The 22841-nt window shown below is 34.6% G+C and overlaps 1 protein-coding gene and 1 long non-coding RNA gene across 2 annotated transcripts in view; both read left to right on the forward strand.

The window, feature by feature from the left end:
* Positions 1-22841, forward strand: part of LOC134663419 (neuroligin-4, X-linked-like) — a 280075-nt gene that overhangs the window by 61442 nt on the left and 195792 nt on the right. The gene's annotated exons all lie outside the window — the stretch shown is intronic.
* On the forward strand, positions 7434-10422 carry LOC134664092 (uncharacterized). Its single transcript, XR_010098204.1, has 4 exons — positions 7434-8838; positions 8929-9080; positions 9195-9743; positions 10104-10422. It is a non-coding gene; the product is annotated as an uncharacterized LOC134664092 (long non-coding RNA).

Consider the following 22841-nt stretch of genomic DNA (forward strand, 5'->3'; position numbering starts at 1 on the left):
GTTATATTTTCTGAACCCAGCTTTACGAAAATATAACAACTTGCTACCTAGGTTTTACATAAATAAATCAATAAAATTATTGTTCATTTATATTAAATTAATAAACCTTTGGTTTTAAAGCAACGAATTCACTTGGTACCTAGCCTAATAAATAAAATAAAATATGCTGTAATTCGCAATGTCTGCATAAAATTTAACATGAAATAAACAATTCTTTTAAAAGCTACCTTTGAAATAACTAGAACTCAAATGCTTGAAAACTGTATTTAAACAATTTAAACTCTCACTTAAAAAATATCGTAATCATTCGCGCATAAAACATGAAATAAATACAAAGAATAATATTATTTTGTTAATTTCTTCATTCAAAGCCAGCTCGACACAAAAATGAGAATAATCATTTAACAGATTCAATTATAGTAACAGAAGTTGTACCGACAGCGGGCTCAATTTGCCGGCGAACGCAATTTATTTGGCCTGTCCAGTTGTTAATTAGTTTATCAAACTGTTCGCAGTTTCAGGTATTGTTGTAGCGTTGAACAGCGCGGCCACTTTGGTAACAAACGCGCGTAGTTCACAATTTATGGATGGAAGTTGGAGGACTGTAATTTCTACTGCTTTTCTAATTTGCTTTAATTTTGGCAGCGATTCTAGCTGCTGTAGGTATTTGTAATTGAAAACGTAGGTATATTTTAATAAAATAGGCATACCTGAGGGCCTACCACGAACATCGAAGTTCGCACGGGCATCTGTCTCTGTTACTCCAATGAAGGCGTAATGAGAGTGATAAAGATAGTTGCTGGAAGTTTACGAATTTAGATTTTCTCGGTTATAGCTCGGACTTTGATATGTTTTGACTCGAGTACGTACTACATTTAATATTATTTATTTTTTATTACATAACCTAACGAAAGATCAGTGTCGCATGATTTCAACCAGTTTAGACTATCTATCTCTATACTTCACCTCTCTACCATGCATGCTGTAGTAGTGCATGCCTGCTATGCCATGTACCTACACATTCCCACACGACCTTAAACTTTCAAACAAATCAGTGTACTCCCATCTTAAATGCTGAAAACGCACTTGCAACCCCTCTGGTGTTATAGGTGTCCATGAGCAACAATCATTGCGATTCCTCTGCTCGTTTATGTTTTCATAAAAAACGATGCGAATGACAAGACGAATAGTTTGAAGCAAAGAACTCGCTAATCATCTCCATCCAAGAATAAACCAGCGTTTTCTCAGCCAAACGCCAGTCTGTCTATATGCCTACCTATAATTGTAGTTGTCCCCGGTATTGTCCGTGGCAGGCGGCCGGTCCGAGTCCGACTAATGAATTATTCTGGCAGTCGCGGGAGTTATTTAGTTCCGCAATCGCTGCCAGATACTGCCGTGTAGCCGACATGTGCGTTAGGGCTCATATAAATACGATGCAAGAACTCGCATGCGAGTTTCATTACATTGCGGGTTTTAATCGGTCGGTTGAACAGCCCGCAATGTAACTAAAATCTCATGCGAGTTCGCTCGCCGTCTAAATAAGCCCTTAGTGATGTACCTACTTTCTTAGTGATGGGAAAATAGGGGAATAATACAAAGTTAGGTTTCAATCAACAAAAGGTATTCTTTTAAATCAGCGGTTCTTAACCTTTTTCTATCCACGGACCTCTAGGAAATAAAGCACAAGTCCAAGGACCCCTTAATAAAAAAAACCGGGCAAGTGCGAGTCGGAATCGCGCACGAAGGGTTCAGTAGCATAATGCAAAAAAAAACAAAAAAAAACGGTCACCCATCCAAGTACTGACCACTCCCGACGTTGCTTAACTTTGGTCAAAAATCACGAAAATCACGTTTGTTGTATGGGAGCCCCATTTAAATCTTTATTTTATTCTGTTTTTAGTATTTGTTGTTATAGCGGCAACAGAAATACATCATATGTGAAAATTTCAACTGTCTAGCTATCACGGTTCGTGAGATACAGCCTGGTGACAGACGGACGGACGGACGGACAGCGAAGTCTTACACTGTTAAAAATTATGTAATTTTACATGCAAAAAAATTACATAATCCTGTAAAATTCCCGAAAAATCTGGGAAATTTACGGAAAAATATGACATTTTACGTAATTCTCGTAAATTTTTCATTTTTTCGGTAAAATCAATAATTTTTATGTAGTTTTACATAAAAATTATGTAATAATCACTAAGCCATGAATATTTACATAAAATCTGTAAAATTACATGGAATGTTCGGGATAAATACATTTTGGTATGTATTTTTTACGATTGAAGAGGGAATTTTACTTAGAAATCTCGCAATATTACCTATTTTCGTGAAAAATACATTTTTATGTAAATTGACTTACGTCTTATGTAATATTCCGTAAGATATCAGTAAAATTACAAAAAAACATTATGAAATTTCCCAACATTTCTTTAATTTTACATATATTCTGTTCAATTTACTGTTTAAATGGTCTTTTTACATAACATATATGTAATAATCACTAAGAGATGGAAGTTTACATAACATCTGTAAAATTACATGGAATGTTTGGGACAAATACTTTTTTTTATGTGTTTTTAACAATTAAAAAGAGAATTTTACATAAACATCTCGTAATTTTACAAATTTTTTTTCAAATTACATATTTGTGTAAATTTACTTACGTGTAATGTAATATTCGGAATAATGTCAGGAAAATTACAAACAATAATATAAAATTTCCAAAAAATTCTTTAATTTTACATATTTTCTGTAAATTTACTGTTTAAATGTGTCGCTTTACATAATAAATATATAATAATCACTAAGAGATAGAAGTTTACATAAAATCTGTAAAATTACATGGAATGTTTGGGACAAATACATTTTTTTATGTGTTTATATCAATTAAAATGGGTATTTTACATAAAAATCTCATAATTTTACCTAATTTTGTGAAAATTACATTTTTGTGTAAAGTTACTCACGTCTTATGTAAAATTCCAAAAAATGTCATTAAAATCACAAAAAACATTATGAAGTTTCCCAACATTTCTTCATTTTACATATATATTCTGTAGAAATTACTGTTTAAATGGTATTTTTACATAATAAATATGTAATAATTACTAAGAGATGAACGTTTACATAAAATCTGTAAAATTACATGGAACTTTTGGGACAAATACTTTTTTAATGTGTTTTTAACAATTAAATCGGGAATTTGACATAAAAATCTCGTAATTTTACCATTTTTTATTGAGAAACACATTTTTATTACAATTTACTTACTTCTTATGTAATATTCCGAAAAATATCAGAAAAATTACAAAAAACATAATGAAATTTCCCAACATTTTTTTAATTTTATAAATTTTCTGTAAACTTCCTGTTCAAATGGGTCTTTTTACACGATACATATGTAATAGTCACTAAGAAATGCCCGTTTACATAAATATCTGTAATACTACACTTGATTTTTAACAATTGGAACGGGTATTTTACATAAAAATCTCGCAAATTTATTATTTCTTTTGAAAAATACATTTTTATGTAAATTTACTTAAGTCTTATGTAATATTCCGAAACATGTCAGTAATATTACAAACAATATAATGAAATTTACCAATATCTTCTTAATGGTATACCTACATATTTTCTGTAAATTTACTGGTAAAATAAATAAATAATATATAGGACAATTTTACACAAATTAACCTAGTCCCACAGTAAGCTCAATAAGGATTGTGTTGTGGGCACTTTAGGTATAAATGTATAATCGATACATTCTTGAATACATAGGCAACATCCATAACTCCTGATGAACAAATATATTACGTGATAATAGACACACAAATAAATGCTCTGACCAGGATGCAAACCCGGGACGTCCTGCTTTATAGGCAGGGTCACTATCAACTAATAGGCTAAGGAGGCCGTGAATATGTTTTTTTTTACATATTCAATATGTATTGTATAGTAATCACTAAGACAATGGACTTTTACATAAAATCTGTAAAATTACATGGAATGTCAGGGACAAAAATAATTTTATTATCTACGTATTTTTCTATATTATATAAAGCTGCAATACGACTGACTGATGACACAATTGTTCTCCCAGAAGGAGGTTCGTGGTGTGTTAGACTTTGACAGTTTCATATAGAGGGCGGTCTCGTGATCTCCAGAAAATTCCGACTTTTGGTCTACCGCTTCCGGTCAGAAAAATGTTGGACGGGCCGGCCAAACGGTCAGACCTAGGTGGTGCTCGACCAAATGTCATAGAGGGACCCTGGCAGTTTTTAACGCGGCGCTGAGCTTCGAAACCCAGCGCTGCCGTGTCACGCGCATCTCATGTAACTTTAAAAGTCGAGTTTCGAGATAATTACGTTTAAAGTTTTAAAGATTCAAATGCTGTTATCGTTGACGGTTCGTCGTAATTTTTTTATTTTATCTAATCTACATGTAGGAAATATGGTCACAGACTGGGCCCTTTAATTTTTGTTTCGCATAATTGAATAGTTTTCATTTTATTCGAATTAAATGTTTCCGCATGATCAACTCTTCCATACTATAGTGGTCACACGAAGTCATGTAAGTCAAGTTACATGACATTCGCGTGATCAGACGTGACACGTATTACTATAGGAATATTGTTGTCGTATAAATCAAGCGCTCGGCCAGTCATGCCTAACTCCGGTAACTTAAGAAACGATGTTGATATTTTGGTTGTGTCAGTCATACAACTTAAGTTAACTGAGTTGTGCCTGACGCCATCGGCAAAAAAATGAAGTTACATGAGTTAGCCATATGCTTTTCTCAGTAAATAATGAAGATTTTCAAAATTTTCTTATAGAAGATATATATTTAATGGTTTTTAAGACGATTTAGACTGGTTATTCGTAACTCATGTAACTCGAGTTAACGGAGTTAGGCGTGACACGGCAGAGCGAAGGTCGAAGGCCGAGCTCCGCGTAGGGCCGAAGGCCCGGAGCGTCCTTTTCGATTTCCCAAACACGCGAGGCCGAAGGCCGAGCTGCAGGAATGAAGTGCTCGCAAGCGGATCTTTTTGTCCTAGCAAAAGTACAACTTTATTTCTTTTTCCCTTTGGAAAACAAACTACTACACAATTACAACAGCAACAACAACATTACCAACAACAACACATCAACAACAGCACCAACAGCAAACAACACGCGTACCGCGGGGAACTTTACATAAAAGTGTCGTGATTTTACCTACTTTCGTGAATTTTTTTTTATGTAAATTTACTTATCTATTATGCAATATTCAGAAAAATGCCAGTAAAATTAAAAACAATACAATGAAATTTTCCAATATTTCTTTAATTTTCTGCAAATTTACTATTTCAATGTGTGTCTTTACATTACATTTTTATTTATTTTATTTCAAACAAGTTAAACAGCATAAAAGTAAAAATACCAAACTACTACTTAACTAACTTAGCGCCACTTGCACCGTCCCACTAATCCGAGGTTAACCGGTTAAACCGTTAATCCAGTGTCAAATTGTACCTACTGGTAACCAAGGTAACTCCAGATTTAACCGGTTAACCCCGGGTTAGTGGAATGGTGCAAGGGGCCCTTAGGGTGGTATTCCACCTGTCAAATTTGCATTCAATTTCTTTGTCCAATGTCAGTGCATCTCACTCTCTCATTATTAAGTGTGAGTGATAACAATAAATAAGTACTGTGTGTTTATAACTTTTTTTTATTATTTTGTAAGTGTTTTTATATTTTACTTTTATATTCATATTATAATTAACCTAACTTAAGAAGAAAAATAAATAAAGAGAATAAGTACTAAAAAGTACGGAACCCTCGGTGGGCGAGTCCCACTCGCACTTGTCCGGTTTTTTTCACATTTATGAATTCCTAGCTCTTGCCCGCGAGTTCGTCTGGTAACATACGAGTACCCATTAAGGGTGACTCACGTTAGACCGGGCCGTGCCCGGGCCGGAGCTTCCGGCGCATCGTTTTCTATGGAATGCATCCCGTGTTCGCCTGTCATGTCATAGAAACGTACCTAAGCGCCGGAAGCTCCGGCCCGGATGCGGCCCGGTCTAACGTGAGCGTGAGTTATCCTTTACCTACATACATATAATAGAACACAAACTACTTAATGCCTAATGGTAACATTCCATTTCTAACCGCAGCTGCATTACTGTCAATTTTACTATGGAAATTGACAATGACAGCGACGCGTTCAGTACCGGTAGTGCAGCTGCGGTTAGAAATGGAATGTTACCATAAAGCTGCTAACAGTGCTAACACATTACCGCACCGCACCAAGGACATTGTCAAGGTTGTTGTCAAGGTCTTACTTATGGGTGCGTCGCAATGACCTTGGTGCGGTGCGGTAATGTGTCCAATGATATGTTTGTCCAATGTCATGGCATCTCACTCTCTCTCTCAAGCAAAATGTCAAAAGACAAAACACACATTGGACAAAGAAACAGAAACTGGACAGGTGGAATACCCTAATACAATTCCGTGAACAAGTTTTAACCTGCTGAGAATGCCGCCCGTGCGGTCGAAATTAAGAAGGTACTTAGGTACTTACTTAGTAAGTAGGTACAGTCACCTGCAATAATATGTTACTCTTCAAAGGCCGCAAAAATATCTGACACGACCTTATCTGTAGAGCCATACGAGCGTGTCACATATTATTGCGGCCTTCGAAGAGTAACATATTATTGCAGGTGACTGTACTTACCTAATTAATTTTAGGCAAAATCGGTTTGTGCTCACACCACATCGTTACTACTAATACCTACTTAAAGATAAATAGATTCATTCATATTATGTAAAGATAGAAATACTTAGTTACTTAATACGAAATCTACATACATATCTAGGTAGGTACCTATTTATTTGGGTTCGTCTTTGACGTCTCTAAAAATAAATATGTCAAATATTCATATCAGACATAGGCATTTTTGAGAAAATTTTACAAGAATAGAATAACTTACAAAAAATGTATGTGGTTTGACAGTTTTTATGTCAAAGCGAGGTAAAGTCGCTAATTCGCCACCACCACCTGGCGGGATAAAAAGTTAGTTTTCCTCCCAATTAATTTTTAAGTAAATATGGGATAGGGTAAAATGCCCCAATTAGAAAAAAGGTAATCGATCATGACGTCTCTTTTTATTAAAAAATTAAGTCACAGCAAATATGTTACAAAAAATTATTAACTACATGTAATTAAAAACTACATAAAACTACAACTAACTACAATATAAACTAAAATTATAAATAAAAACCTGGCTCCAGCTCTGTGCCTTTGGGCAGGGTGCCAAGAAGGCTGGCGGCATTGCCGCGCTGTCCAATTGTATTTTTCCACAGTTTTGTCTTTTCTGGTTCCACTAGGTACGGCCAGGGTTCAGCATCAGCTCAGCTCTATGTATACTAATACCTTCTCCCGAATGTAACAAACACTTTTCTGAAAACCACATCAAAATCGGTTCAGCTAAACGCGAGATAATCGCGGACAAATACACCGTGTAACATGAGGAAACCGAAATATTTTAAACCGAATAATTTTAACTGCGTATTCCTGATCATATTTAGAGACAAAAATGTCCTATAAACTTTTTTGAAATTCGCCTAGTTTCAGAGATAATATTAATTAAAAAAAAACAAGTTTTTATTGTTACACAGTGTAAAAGACCTTTTTGATGGTGATGTTGCTGCTATGGGACGTAGTCTAAAATATCCTTCTTGATAGATATCAAAAAGTGACAAGTAACGCTTTGCAAAAAGTAGGTTTTACGAAAAAAAAATGTAAAAATCAATTTTAAGTGAAAAGTTTACCAATCAACATCAAATAACATTTATTTTTATGTACATGTACATTCAAGAAATTGAAAAAACAAAACAACAACAAAAATTTTTTTTTTGGTGAAGTATAACCTAAACTCATCTTACATTTTTTCTTTCTTTTGACCTCAGAAATGCGTGGTTAAAGCTATTCGGTTTCCTCATATTACACCGTGTATACTTACAAACATTCCGTGTAGTTTTGGACATATTATAAAAGTTATTCAACGATTAATGCAGGTGGCTGGTAATAGGGCACTTTACCCTATGATAATAAATCTTCCTCGCGCTATCCCAGCTTTTTGCCACAGCTCATGGGAGCCTGGGAACTGCTTGGCAACTAATCCCGGGAATTGGCGTAGGCACTAGTTTTTACAGAAGCGACTGCCATCTGACCTTCTAACCCAGAGGGGAAACTAGGAAACTTGTTGGAATTAGTCCGGTTTCCTCACCATGTTTTCCTCTTCACCGAAAAGCGATTGGTAAATATCAAATGATACCTATTTCGTACATAAATTCTTTTCAACTTTACCGTATGATAAGCTCCAAAAAGAAATTAGAAAACTAAGGGATTCAGATAGGTCATTCATTGGCTCCAGGGAACCCCTTAATGTGAATTACAGCATCAAAGTTGGAAGCAACAAAACTTACGATGTTATTTATATGTACCAATGTCAGCAATTATTGGTAAAATTGTGTACCTAATTATTAATTTCGAAAAATAAACTATAAATCTTCAAATATGAATTCATATCCGTTAGCACTCGCGGATTGGACGAATTTTGTGCGGCACTAGCACACACCCAATCACGGATCAATATTATAACGCGCGCCAATGGCGCGCGAGCTACATGGATCACGCGATCGCTAGTCAGGCGCACCCCCCCCGTAGCTGCGCTGTGCGCTGCGCAGTTCATGAGTTCACATCAAAATGGCGCTCGCTCACTCGCTGTGCGTAGAACGTAGTACTTGTGTAAACGTGTAAATAAATTGGAGATAGCATACAAGAAAACAGGTAAATATAAGTATTAGATATACCTTTACTTTCTTGCATCGAATATCTAGTGAAATCTGCATTAGACCTCAAAACGTTATGTACTTCCAGAAAGGGTTCGCGGTTCACCTTTTTTGTAACGGTTTCCTCGGCGTCCTTTACAAAGTCCAGTTGATATCGTGTCCTGTCCACGTCCAGGGTGGATCAGACCTGATCTACAAAATCTTGGAGCAGCCGCTTTCGTCGTATGCCATTAAAAAAATGTAAGTATTTATTAGCTAAGTACATCTAAATTTAAAACGATATTAGTACATGCTTGATTGTGTAGGTTAATTAAATAGTCACCAACACTAATAAATTGTGTTATTCTCTTACAGTAAAACATGCCCGTTATTAAAATTTGGTCAGTAGACCAAACAATCAAGAAAGCTGTTCCAATAATGGACCCAACTTTAAAAAATATAATTGAAAAAGGTGAGTAAATCTAAATTAATTTGACTTTTCGTAATGAAATATTTTTTGTGTAATTGTAGAATGTAGTGTATTGTAGAATAGACTATAATTGGATACCTACTGTTAAGCATTAATGTGCTGACTCAAACCACATTTATTTTGCAGTATGATGTCAATTTAAAAATTTGACGCTTGAAGTTGACAAGATAGAGCTGATGCTGAACCCTGGCTGTACCTAGTGGAACTCAGGTTTGGTGCAACATAGGCCCACGCTATTTTGATCATCCGTCACATAGAGGGAGAGCAATACCCAAGATATAATTCATAATCCATTTTCTTCCAGATGAGGTACCATCCTAAATATAGTAGTTCCATTTACTAATCTTATTAACTTTTTCTTTTCCAGGAACCATTAACCAGGGTTCAAGTTGCAGAGCTATCCGAAATAGCTGCGCCTAACATTGTATTTTTAGGTGAGACTTAATTATTATTACAATGATAAAATGCCTTACCTGCGAAGCATAACACTGTATGTTTCATATAATTTATAATTAATCATAATATAATCTATATGAAACATACAGTGTTAAAACGTAAATGTATTGAATAAACCTGTGGCCCTAGTGAAAAAGGGTACAAGTGTCGCGCAGCTTAGTTGTAAAAGGGGCATGGAACTTACACCCTTTTAAAACTGCGCTGCCCGAGACTTGTACCCTTACTCACTAGTAGTGCCACTTAACGTAATACGATAAATTATCTTATTTGAGGAGGAAGTATTAAATTTGGGGGCCTATTATATTACCTGTTTTAACCATTATGTTTTTTGTCCACAGATAATGAAAATATAATTATATTACTTGCTGGTAGAAAAAACGATTGTTAGCGAAACAGATTCTGCCTACGTCGTTACAACTATTGATGGCGGCTTACTGCAACTTGAATATGGAATATCCAGTGGACTGTCAAAACACATTAGAATTTATACAAAGGTATATTTTTATTAAAATAAATCCTAAAGAAGGAAGTCATAAGTAATAGTTTTTGATTTTTAAAAAGCGTTTTTCAATTAAAAGACATGTCAAGATCGCTTAACTTCTTGCAAGTTCTTTCTAATGCTAAAAAAACTAACTATAATTAATGTCAGTAACAAACATTTTCTTCACACATGAAATCTGTAACAAAATACATAATAATTCGGTAATATTACTGAATAAAATGTAATCATACATAAAAATCATTACTAATACACAAACTTTATGTATTTATACATACGAAATTTGTAACAAAACATACAATTACCTTGTAATATTACCGAAAAAAATGTAAAAGTACGTAAGTGAAATTTTACGGATATGTAAAATTACATAAATGAGATTTTACAGATTATGTAAAATTACATAAGTGAGATTTTTACATATCTGACAGTATGATTATGTAAAATTACATAAATGTAATTTTACATAACCGTCAATTTGTTTGATTATGTAAAATTACATAAATGTAAAATTACATAATAATGAAATCAGGTCGATATGTAAAATTACATACGCCTTGTAAAATTACATAATTATGTAAAAATACAGAAAAGTTAGGGCAACGAAAGTTGCCCTAAAATTATGTAAAATTCCCTGAATATTTTTAACAGTGTAGTAAGAGGGTCCCGTTTAACTCTTTGGGTACGGAACCCTAAAAACCAGCAATATACTTCAGACCGGTGAGAATAGGTGAGACTGCGGCGGACCCCCGTACATATACTCGCGGACCCCCAGGGGTCCGCGGACCACAGGTTAAGAAACACTGTTTTAAATTATGACGAAAACCTTTTCATGCTAATTTTACTATAGTATTTGCCCCTCGTTTGCAAATTGGAACAATATGCTGAGACGGGATCTTATCGCTACTGCACACATTGCTGGACCCAAGTGCGTAATTTAATGTGTACATAATTTTATATTGCTTTCCTGTTCTACATATTATTTTCTCTTTATCTTATTTCTTTCATGTTATTGTCCTGTGTATGTGTGCTTTATGGGATGTCTTTATTCTTCTTCTTCTTTTTCTTCTAAAGTCGGACCAAACTAACTCAGCATGTGGCATGTGACATTGCTGGTAACATGTATTGTAATCTGATTTGACATTAAATTTACTTTATTTTTATTGTTTTACCCTATTTCTGATTTTAATTTCTTGTTTTCTTAGAGTGTACGTAAAATTATAATTTTAATTTGTATGACATTTTTATGCGCATGTTTTTATATTTTTGTATGTTTTTAATTGTTACTATTTTGACAATGTATCTGTTTTTCTAGCGTGTAAGTGATTTGGTCTATAACTGTAAGCTTACATTGTGTTCAATAAATAAAATAAAAAATTTGCAATGACATAGGTAGTATATTATTGTTATCGTTAATGTCTATTTTCTACGAAAATATCACGTTTATAATGACACTATTTCACTTTGTTCCGTTCAAGTCGGTGCGAAGTTAGCTTAGACGGACTCTATGTAGTGAGTCGAGGCAAGGTGTGGACACGACAATATTAACATAATTAATAACATACAGTATGTAAATGTTGGGCATAAACTCCCTAGGTATAAACGAATAAATAGACTATCCGTATAAGTAGTACCTAATAACCAATAAGTGAACTTAGGGCTTGGGTTGGTGAAGTGAAGAACAGAAGTGACGACCGGTCGGGCCTAGTGGGTAGTGACCCTGCCTGCGAAGCTGATGGTCCTGGGTTCGAATCCCGATAAGGGCATTAGGGCAAATAAATTTGAGCAACACGCAATATTCTTAATGACGAATTAATTGGTTACGTAGCAACGAAATTAAGTAATCCTTCGTACCGGATTACTCTCAGTTTAATTAATACCGCCGTTAATACCTATAGTATACATATACTGTTAGCAGCAGAAGTTGCTAAGCGGGCGAGGTGTTCAAAACTACCTTGACGTGCTCTTATTCTCTTAACAATAAAGTGGTGTCAAGATCATTTTAAACACCTCGCCCGCTTAGCTACTATTGTTGCTGACTGTATGTACATATACTATAGTGTGAAAACTGGCCAAAAAATAAAATGGAGCGTGTAAATAGTCGGAAAGGAAACAAACAACCGCAACTTTTATAATGACTGACGTGTTTAGCCGCCTCGCTGAACTCGTAAAAGCATAGGGCGGTATTCGAGATAATTTACTAAGAACTTGCCATATCATGATAAATTATTATTCTGATTAAATAGTTTATAATCATTTCGTGTCAATTTTACAAGCCATATTGCCTTGAGCTTACTGTGGGACTTAGTCAATCTGTGTAAGAATGTCCTATAATATTTATTTATTTATTTATTTATTTATTATTATTTATATGTTGTAGTATGAATTAAGGAAGTGTCGGAATTATAATCTTCTGTGGATAAATAAAAATAGCTTCATCTTTTAGCATATACAGTGTAATTTCATGAGCCCAGACACTTTTCTAAAAATTAATTTAACGAAATAAAAATTGTTTAAAACTGCTACCTACTGCTGTTTTAGTGACATTTCAGATGCAAAATTCTCAATAAACTATCTCGAATGGCGCCTGGTCGCGTGCTGTGCTCGCGTGCGACAGGCGAACAGGTGTCTTCGGAGCATTAACTTTACGCGGCGATAGCATGACTGCTCGAGGCTCGCTCGGATTAGTATTGCGTGATACCATAATTTTGTATTTTTTTGGTTAACACCTGATATGAGTATAATAATTGTTAAGGCTTGGCAATTGTTTTTCAAACGATTTAAAGTCAGTTTGACAACATCACTCATATTGCATTTCAGTTTTAAATGAGTCTATAGACACGTGGAGTTTCTTAGGTTGTGTTTGCTTTCTTACATTTAAAAGTAAGTGGCAGTTGTATTGAACGTTAATTAAAAAAATTGCAGTAGAACTCCGGACAAACACAAGCATATTATATGTGTCTACATACACATCACATTTTGTGTCAACCCTTTTTTTACAACTGTTGTTGCCACTATGCCGCAGCAGTTACAATTGGTGCCGTGACCAGGATTCTACATAAACTCAAGTAATAGATGCAGTGACTTTTCTCTTTAATTGAGGGCACATAGTTTTGCTTTATATCGCAAAAATTGATTATAAATAGCTGCTTTTCGTTAGTGTGACATAATAAAATAATGGATAATGACGCACGATGGCAGAAATGGTTTTATTTTAAACAATACCTACCATTCACCAATTAATTTTCATATGGGTAATTGTACAATGAAATAACCGGAACATTTCGTATGTTTTCGTGAAACTTGTTAAAGCTTCTGAAAGGTTTTGGATGGAGGATGACTGTAAATAATGAATTTAATTTCAGTTTTTGACTTATAACGCAATAACAGCAAGTTTAAATGGAATTGAATAAACGAATGTTTTTTTGTTTAAATTGCAACTACCGCAAAAAGCCTCATTTTAAATTATGTTGCTTTAATTATTATTACAAAAGCGACTGCAAAAGCTGAACCAATATAAAATAATTGACTGGTTGTTTACTGACAAATAAACACTAGAAATCAGATTTTTAGGATTGCTTTTATAATGATCCCGACTTTCTTTCATCTGAATACACAATTTCATACTCCGAAACAACTTCAAAAGAAATAATAAACACATAAACAAAATATGCAAAGAAACAGAAATAGTAGAAAAGCAATCTTACTCTGGATGCGAGTGCAGCCTCGAAAAGTGCCCTCCGGGGCGTCGTGCGTCTTGCCTCCGTAAGCTGGCCGCTAACAAAATGCCCTGCCGAGAATTCCGAGTTTCACACTTAAGTTACTTCAGTCTCGTTTAGAGTGAATATTGATTAGAGGTTGTTTGGTATACGGCCGCTTTTTAAGCTTAGGGGTTTGGAACAGATGTGTAGAGTTGAGAAAAAGCGAAGTGAAACTTGTGATCGAAACGGAAGGAAACCGAAAAAACGGTTGAAAGTGTCTTTAATTAAGTACCAGAGTATTTAATTAAGTTTTAGTTTGATCTTTTAAATGTAGCAATTTAAAAGGCTATTTATTAACTAGAAAAGGCAACACTATTTGAAAAGTTAAAGCAAACCGGACCCATGACGTCGCAATGAATAATTTATGTGAGTTTACATGACACCATTTTTATGAATACTTATTTTACATTGTAAACGAAAAACATGTTATTTCAATGTATTTTCGTAGGCTTCATTATTGATACAAAATAATTTACATATAAAATGTTTTCGAGTAGTAAATGAGCCAATTTAAACCGCTTGCTATCAAGTTCATTGTATGAACTAAAGAGTTTATTCCGAATAGAAAACCGTGATATTGCTTCAATGTATTACATATTCCTTCTACAAAGCAACATGCTTTAGATATGCAAAGGTTATCGCCAGCAATGATAGCAGTTTGCTCGTTGGGAATACTGAATAGAATATTCCTGTAGGCACTATTAAATACGCACTTAGTGTTCTCATTGGGATTGGTATGAATAAATAGGTATTGTATTGTAGTTTCTTTTTATTAAACCAATAGACACATTAAAAAAATTTCAACTTTTTGACTCCAGTGCAGGTAGTACAATCAACATGAAAAGTAGCGTATCAGACTATGATTAAAAAGTTTTTCTCTATTCTTGATTTCTCGGACTGCTTAACGATGAGATATGTCTCTATACACATAGAAAAAAAAACTTCAGAGAACTCGACATGTCGGGACAGGTACCTCGATATGAAAAAATATTCGAGGGCGCAGATTGATGCTGACTTCACTGTACTTGAACTTATATAATATAAATTTTGTAAAACAAAGTCCCCCACCGCGTCTGTCTGTATGTACTTATGTATGTTCGGGATAAACTCAACATTTTTATGCAACTTTCACCTATCAACGGACTGATTCTTGAGAATGGTTTAGGTGTATAATTAGGAGTAACCCGTGCGAAGCCAGGGCGAGTCGCGTAACAGACATAATAGCAAAATAATGCGATGCTAGCAGATTATAAGTTTTTGTCAAATCTGGGCTTAACCGCGAAAATCGAAGTTCGCAAATTGCGGGGATTATTCTCTGTCACTCTAATTACGAGGATGGAGTAAAAGAGAAAGATCCCCGCAATTTGCGAATTTCGGTTTTCGCGGTAGCCGCTCTGGCTTGATTGTTATAAAAAATGACCAAGAGGCATATTTCAAAACACCACGTTGCCAAACCCTTTAAAGGCTGACAAGCTACAAATGCGGCACACCTTCACGCAAATCCGGCGTGTAGCAAAAACTCCCCGAAGGGCCTGTCTTCCCCCGGCTACCCTACAAGTTTTGCCGCATTAAAGCCCAGTCATCGGTCCTAATGGACCGTAGAATTTGGCTATTTTATAGCTAGATATAGCTTATGCTTGTGACTTCGTGCGTAGAAGTAGTTAAGTACTTTTCTATTTTTTCCCTTTAGGCAGTAAGTTATCAGTTTTTCCCCTTAGGCAGCAAGTTATCAGAATTTAATTCTTAGTGGAATTGACAACTTTTTAAATAAATTACGTTTCATATTTCAAGTATTATCCGTAATAGTTCCAGCTGTGCTTTGTCTGTCAGTACTTACCTATTTCAGGCGTATCTCACTCCGCGATTTCGTCGCTTTGCTACAGGTAGCTAAAAGTACATCCGTTCCACACCAATTTTGGGGTTTGCCATAAGCCGCGCGTGGCGCTGTCGCCACCTAGCGGTCATATCTGTGCTGATCGTAACAGACGCGTTTTGTTAGAGAGTGAGTCTTCTGTACTTAGTACTATTATTTATTCTGTGCCTATGTAACGTAACTGACACACAGATTACTGTTGTGCCATTTGGATGATGCCAAAAAATAGGCAATATCGTAGGGTAAGACCACCAGTGAATGAACACTTAAGCAATTATCCAAGTTTGAAAAATCATTGCTCAGCATTCATTAATAATTGGAATAATTAACTGCAATTTAATCAATCCTCATTTAATAAATAAGAAAGTAATATCTGCGATTTTTAATTACTTTCATAGTTTTTGAGTTATACCAGAATTTACCAAAAACTACCCAAAAACCTAATGAATGAACATAAAAACTAGTGAATGAACACCGAAAAACCCAGTGAATGAACATTATTTAACTCTTTTTAATTAGCATAATAAAATCATTTTTATCACATAATACACCGTTTCCAGCTCTATTTTAATAGGTATAGCGATAGCGTTTATATCTTTTTATCCCTCCATATTGACTTCGAATCGATTAGAATGTAATAAAATGATGGTTATTCACCAATAACATACAAACCCGTTACATATTAATAGGAAAAAATAAAATCAACCATTAAAACAAGAACCAACGTGCATATTTTGATGAAAAGGGGTCATGCTCACCAAATAATGCTTAAAATAATAAACTTGTCTCTGCATTGTTCGTGGTTACACTGTTCATACATAGAATTAGTAGAAATCCAATGAATGAACGAGCCAAATTTTGTATTGTTCATACATAGGCATGACAAATCTAGTAAATGGACTATAGAAATTTGGTTTGTTCCAATACTGGCTAAATGAATCAGAATCGTTTCCTATGCAGAATCACAAAAAACAAGCTCAATACGATTGCGTTTACATATACATTTGGGAAAAAAAATGAAATTTACGCGACACCAGTAAATGAACACACTGTTCATTTACTGGTTTTAGAACATTTGATGAGCCAGTAATGGAACTATAAAAAAAAAGACTTAATCGCATAATACGCCGACAAATTGTACATAAATAGAAGGTTCAACTCTTAATCTAAACAAATAACTAAACTTTGTACTGGTAAAAATTAAATAAGCACTTCATATGTTGCTCCAAACGTACACTGTTCTTATCTGGGATCTAATATTTTCATACAAAACTTCAAATCCAGAAACACGTAAACTTCAAACGCCAGTCACATCCTAACTTGTCGAAAATAAATTTATTACGGGTTGTCATTGCATAGGAAATAGAGTTGTTAATAAGAAAAAAAATAAGACAAGTGGAAGAAATTGCTATATTTCTTATTTTAGACGAAAAACGTGATTTTGTTCATTCACTGGGGGGTGTTCATTCACTGGAGGGTTTACCCTATTCGGGATTCACTGTGTGTTGTCCCACAGTTTTAAAATTGCAACTCAAAAATGGCGCTAAAAAGTAGGTAAATAGGTTTTTATTTATCGGCAGAGAGAAGTATAATAATTATAAATATAATATGTAGTATACAATTCATCTAGCACACGAAATAGGAAGAAATTTTTCGGTCGATTGAACGACAAAATTGAATAAAGTACATTAGGTAGGTACTTTAACTAACTTAACTTGTAGCTTTTGATTACAAAAGTTCGTCTATAAATCATTCAAAAGCATAGACATCTTTTGAAAGTGAGACATCGATGTCTTTGCTAATAAAGAAGAAAGGTGGAAAAGAATTTACGTCTATTTCGGTTTGTGGCTAATATATTTGATCAAATCTAATATCAAACCAAATTTATATACAGTCACCAGCAAAAGTTGCTAAGCGGGCGAGGTATTCAAAATGATCTTGACGCGACTTTATAAGCAAGCGAATAAGAGCGTACCAAGATGATTTTAAACAACTCGCCCGCTTAGTAACTTCTGCTGCTGTCTGTAGCTAAAATAGAATTTTGACGGCTGATTCTAAATAGATTTTAAATCTACACGTGGCTCTTCTAATACAGAGCTTCTGACATGAAAAGAGTAAATATTCTAATCAAAAGCACAAAAATTCAAGCTCTTTTGAAAGGCCCTTAACGCTTTGTGTTCAGGTAAACTCACACGTCACACCCACGGCTTTCCACTGACGCGTCATGGCGTATTGTGAAATTTACAAATGAATATTATATTGTTTACAAATGGGAAAATAACGGAATTAAGTGAGATGAGGAAAAAGAGAAATATTACGAGTTTGCGCGCGTTATAAAATTTAACTCACCAGTTGAGTTGATTTTTAATAGGCCTTATTGGGCTGTGTTTATGGATTACTACGAACTGCTTAATTCAAAACCGTTTTTTCTCTTATATATAGAATTATTCACAAAAGCTGGCGCGATATTATTAAAAACATTTTGACAATTAAGTATAATTCTTGTGCTGGCTCGTATGTACATATCAACTTAGAGCTATATCATAGGTATACAAGAGATACAGTACGTCCATTCGTATAGCCCATTGTTATAATATAACATAACATCTCAGTATTCAAACATTTTCGCCGTGAGGATAAATGTTTGGACGCTTATTTTGGGTCTGTGACTGCGATTGTATACCGGGTGTGGCCTGTAATATGAACAAAAAATTGAATTGTAGGCTGTTCTCCTCATACTGACCAACATTTGTTCAGGGACTTTTAAAAATAACTTGTGGTTTGATTTTTAATATACTTTAAAGTTTATACTAAGACGCAATGTATTGCGAATTGTGTTATGTTTAAGGCGTGACAAGCAACATCAATCACAATGATATGGCGTGGCGATGGCGTTCATTGAAGATAATATTTATTTTGTATGAAAAAAAGGGAGTCTAAATACTTCATAATTTTTAAAAGTTGTTGAAAAAATGTATCTTCGTTTGAGGAGTAAAATCTATGTTTTAATTATTTGCTCGTGTTACAGGCCACACCCGGTATATTGTACTTACCAATGTACCAAGCTGTAAGCTTTAAGTCGTTGTAAAGTCGCAAAGTTATGCCTAAAACTTAGGCACAAGTCTGCGTCTAAATAATGCACAGAGATTAGCTGGCTAAACGTGCTAGATTCAGTGTTGGCAATGACTTGAATATTTATAAGCCTTATATAGTTTTAAGACTTTACCCTAATGTGTAGACTTCACGGCTTAAATCGAAACTAAGTACATTTATTTCTTCTTACTTTGAGTTTACTGTAGAGAATTGAGCCTTTTACTCGTGAATACTGAAAATATTAGCATATAATGATTTTACGTTTTCATATAAGTACAATTCTGTACCAACTTTTGTCTGTAATTTTCTTTAGACAGAAGCTAACACTTTTTAACTATAAATCCATAGCAAGCAACACATTTTTTGACAAACAAATATCCAGTAATACTACTACTACTACTTAATGGCGCAGCGATCCAAAATGAGTCTTGGCCTCCGACACGAGTAAGCGCCAGTTGTCTCGATCCCGCGCAATCTCCCGCCAGTTATCGGCTTAAAGATCGCGCAAGTCCGCATCAACCTCATCGCCCCGAAAATATCCAGTAATATTTTATTTATTGTATTAAATAAAATACTCACTGAAAGACTCATAAAAGACTGTAACTTCTAGCAACTTTAGCCAGTTACCTGGTTAATGTTTTTCAGATACTTACTGCAGCCAAGGTGGAACATGCCCGCTTTGCCCACGTACAAGAACTCTGGGAAAAGTTATTATCTCCATTAGACTCCATTTAATTTAATTTTAACAACTTTTAGAACTACTTTTTCGCGTAACTTTCTGTAATTAATTTTAAATGTAATGGCAGATTCACTACTAAAGTTTGTCTTCTGATTTTAAAGAACCATTGCAAAATTTTGCGTAAGTCTTACTGCCCGATTTGAACTTTAAGATACGTCAAATATTACGGCTCGATACGATATGGATTCGATATGTTTTTTGTTTGTATTTGTTTTTGCTCATTAATGTTGTTTAAAGTGTAATATTGATAGCGTATTATGCAGTAAATTAATGTGGAAGTGTGCAGATAATGAAAAATTAATCATGAAACGCGTTTAACCACCATTCTGGCGTCAACGCCGGGTAGCCCACGAGGGTCCTTGTAAAGTCCAGCTATCACCTTACAAGAGCTCATAACCCTAATACCGAACAACGTCGTGCTCTACGAGCATTTGGTATTTCTACCTCTAACCGTGGCTGGCTAGAGCCCTAGAGGCCATAATTTGATAGTTTTATACCGTACACTGGCTAAAGTTTATTTATTACAAATAATATTAATTCGATCCCACGTGGGATCCACTTTGACGTTGGCGAAATCATCGACAGTATCGATGGAGCCATATTACCCAAAGATTGATTGATTGACACTGACCTAATTCATATCGTATCTAGCCGTAATATTTGACGTATCCTAAAGTTTGAATCGAGCCCTTAGCCTTTATACAGCTAGTTAGCTGCTTGCTCCTTCAAGATGGTGTATTTCTTTAGGATATTGTTGGTGCACTATCCTTTTGTATGGCGTCCGGCTTCCCACCAGCTACGTGACACGATAAATTAAAGAGTTACATCTCCCTGGAGCCCCCGTTAATCCGAAAGGGTTGTTATGTTCCTCTGGAACCTTGTCTCTTAGTGGTGATGAATGGGCAGACTGTTGCCTGTTTACTTTGGTTTAGAGAGAAAAATTTGTAAGTAGTAGTAGTACAATAGTAAACACTTTATTGCACAAAACAAGTACATAACACAGAGAGAATACAGTAAATGTGTACAAAGGCGAACTTATCGCAAGTTTATTAAAAAATGGATGTTATATGGAGAAACAATTTTGAAGTGGTTTCATTCTTTACATACAGCTACTTTTAGGAGGAATTAAAGTGAGCCTGAGTGTTTTAGGGAGTGGATATAGGTATTATTAAATTGTACAATGGGACTTAATCGAGTATTTAAGTTATAAAAGATTTACCTCCGACGTTTCGAAGACTATTATACGCGATTAAGTCCCGTAGTACAATTTAATAATGTGTAAATATCGTGAAAGTTTAAATCAGTGTTTAGCTATAGATAGGTACGCCGGAAAAATGGATATATCGAAAATTTTGTTCGCGTGGTAACTTGACCTGCCTTAATTAGTAAAGCGAGAGGCAAGCCGTTCCTATTGATAAAAATATTACGTTGGAATCCGAACAGATGAGTTAATGTTTTTTCAACATTATCATTCAGTGTATAGTGTCATATTTATTTAAAAAAATATCTCATTTTGACAGCATATGCTGCGTGAAATCGCTCACATTAAAATATAATTGTAAATATTATTAGTTGAACATAGTAATTAATTTTAATTATACTTTGGTAGTTGAATGAAATGGTTACATGAAAAAAAAAATGGGTTTAACAGTGGGAGCATACAGTTAAGTCTGCAGGCATACGTACAACGATACTTATACATATAAATAAAAGAAACAGTATGAACAGGGGTCCTTAAACCAGACATAGGGTGACTGCTATAGTCATTGGCCACTACATACTTATAGTAACTGGCCTTTCATAACACATCAGAAAGAAATAAGCCAAAAGTAGTCTTATTGTAAAGACTAAAGAGTGGCCAATTACTATGTAGTGGCCAATAAGTACCAGTCACCCTAGGCTACTAGGAATCTGCGTTAATGTTTCACGATTAGTTTTGTAGGTATTGTAAATTTTGGACAATTCTTGTGACCTTGTTTTCTTATTTACTTCTGTATCGCAAATAAAACGGGATACGCTTCCGTCGTCCATGAACCCTCGTCTCCCCGCGGATTACGAACACAATTATGGCCGTCGAGTTTTCCTTACATAACTGTAATTTTATCCTTGGCTTCTACCTACATTGGAAAGTTTTCTAGAAAAATTATACCGCTCCCTCACCATTTTTCTTTTTTTCCACTATATCTTTTCTAGATTTTCACACATCTAACGCACAACAATTATTACGTATCTATATGAAAAAAGTTTCTCTAAAATATTTCGGACAATTCTTCTAACCTTATTCTTAGGTACCTAATCCTAAATGTTGCAATAATTTGACGATAGCCTTTCAAAATTAGGTAGGTATTCCATAACAAATAAATGCTTTTTCATTTATATAATGTCTCCGATTATTTCAAGGCAAAGATATTAAGACCGTTCCGATCCCATTGAAGTCGGAACAAACGGCAATTTCCAAAAGTTGGTTTTGTAAGATGTAAATTTGATTAATAAATAAAATGTCGGAATCGCGGGTGTCCAAATACCGGCTCATTTACCCTTTGTTAACTGGGATTCGGATTGTTAATGATAATTAAATTATTAATTATCAACCAGAACGTTCTGTTGTCATACGATTGGAAGGACGATAATAAAATTGTATAAATGCAATAGGTATTTAAATATAAAAAAATAAGTTTTAAAATATGTAAGCTCTTGTCGCTAATATTAAAGTGGGGTACGGGGACGTAATTCGTTTGTATATTTTTATTTATTACGCAAAAATTACTTATTTAAGCATCATAACATCTTTTTAGGGTTCCGTAGCCAAATGGCAAAAAACGGGACCCTTATAGATTCGTCATGTCTGTCCGTATATGTCACAGCCACTTTTTTAACAGTGCACTTAAAAACTACGTATATGTATTTCTCCCCTAGTGAGTTCAAAACATTCACTGCCCATCAGATACAACCGATTAGACGGGTTCTCTGCTCGTAGTGACCAATAGGTGTGTTTCGCTACATTGCGGAAAGAATGCGCGGCTATTTTAATAAGTAGGTTTTTCTTAGTAATAACTTTTTAATAATTGAGTTACATACACATAAATAAACTAGTGGGTTATGAAAATATTT

The sequence above is a fragment of the Cydia fagiglandana genome, chromosome 4, assembly GCF_963556715.1.
Source record: "Cydia fagiglandana chromosome 4, ilCydFagi1.1, whole genome shotgun sequence".
NCBI lineage: Eukaryota > Metazoa > Arthropoda > Insecta > Lepidoptera > Tortricidae > Cydia > Cydia fagiglandana.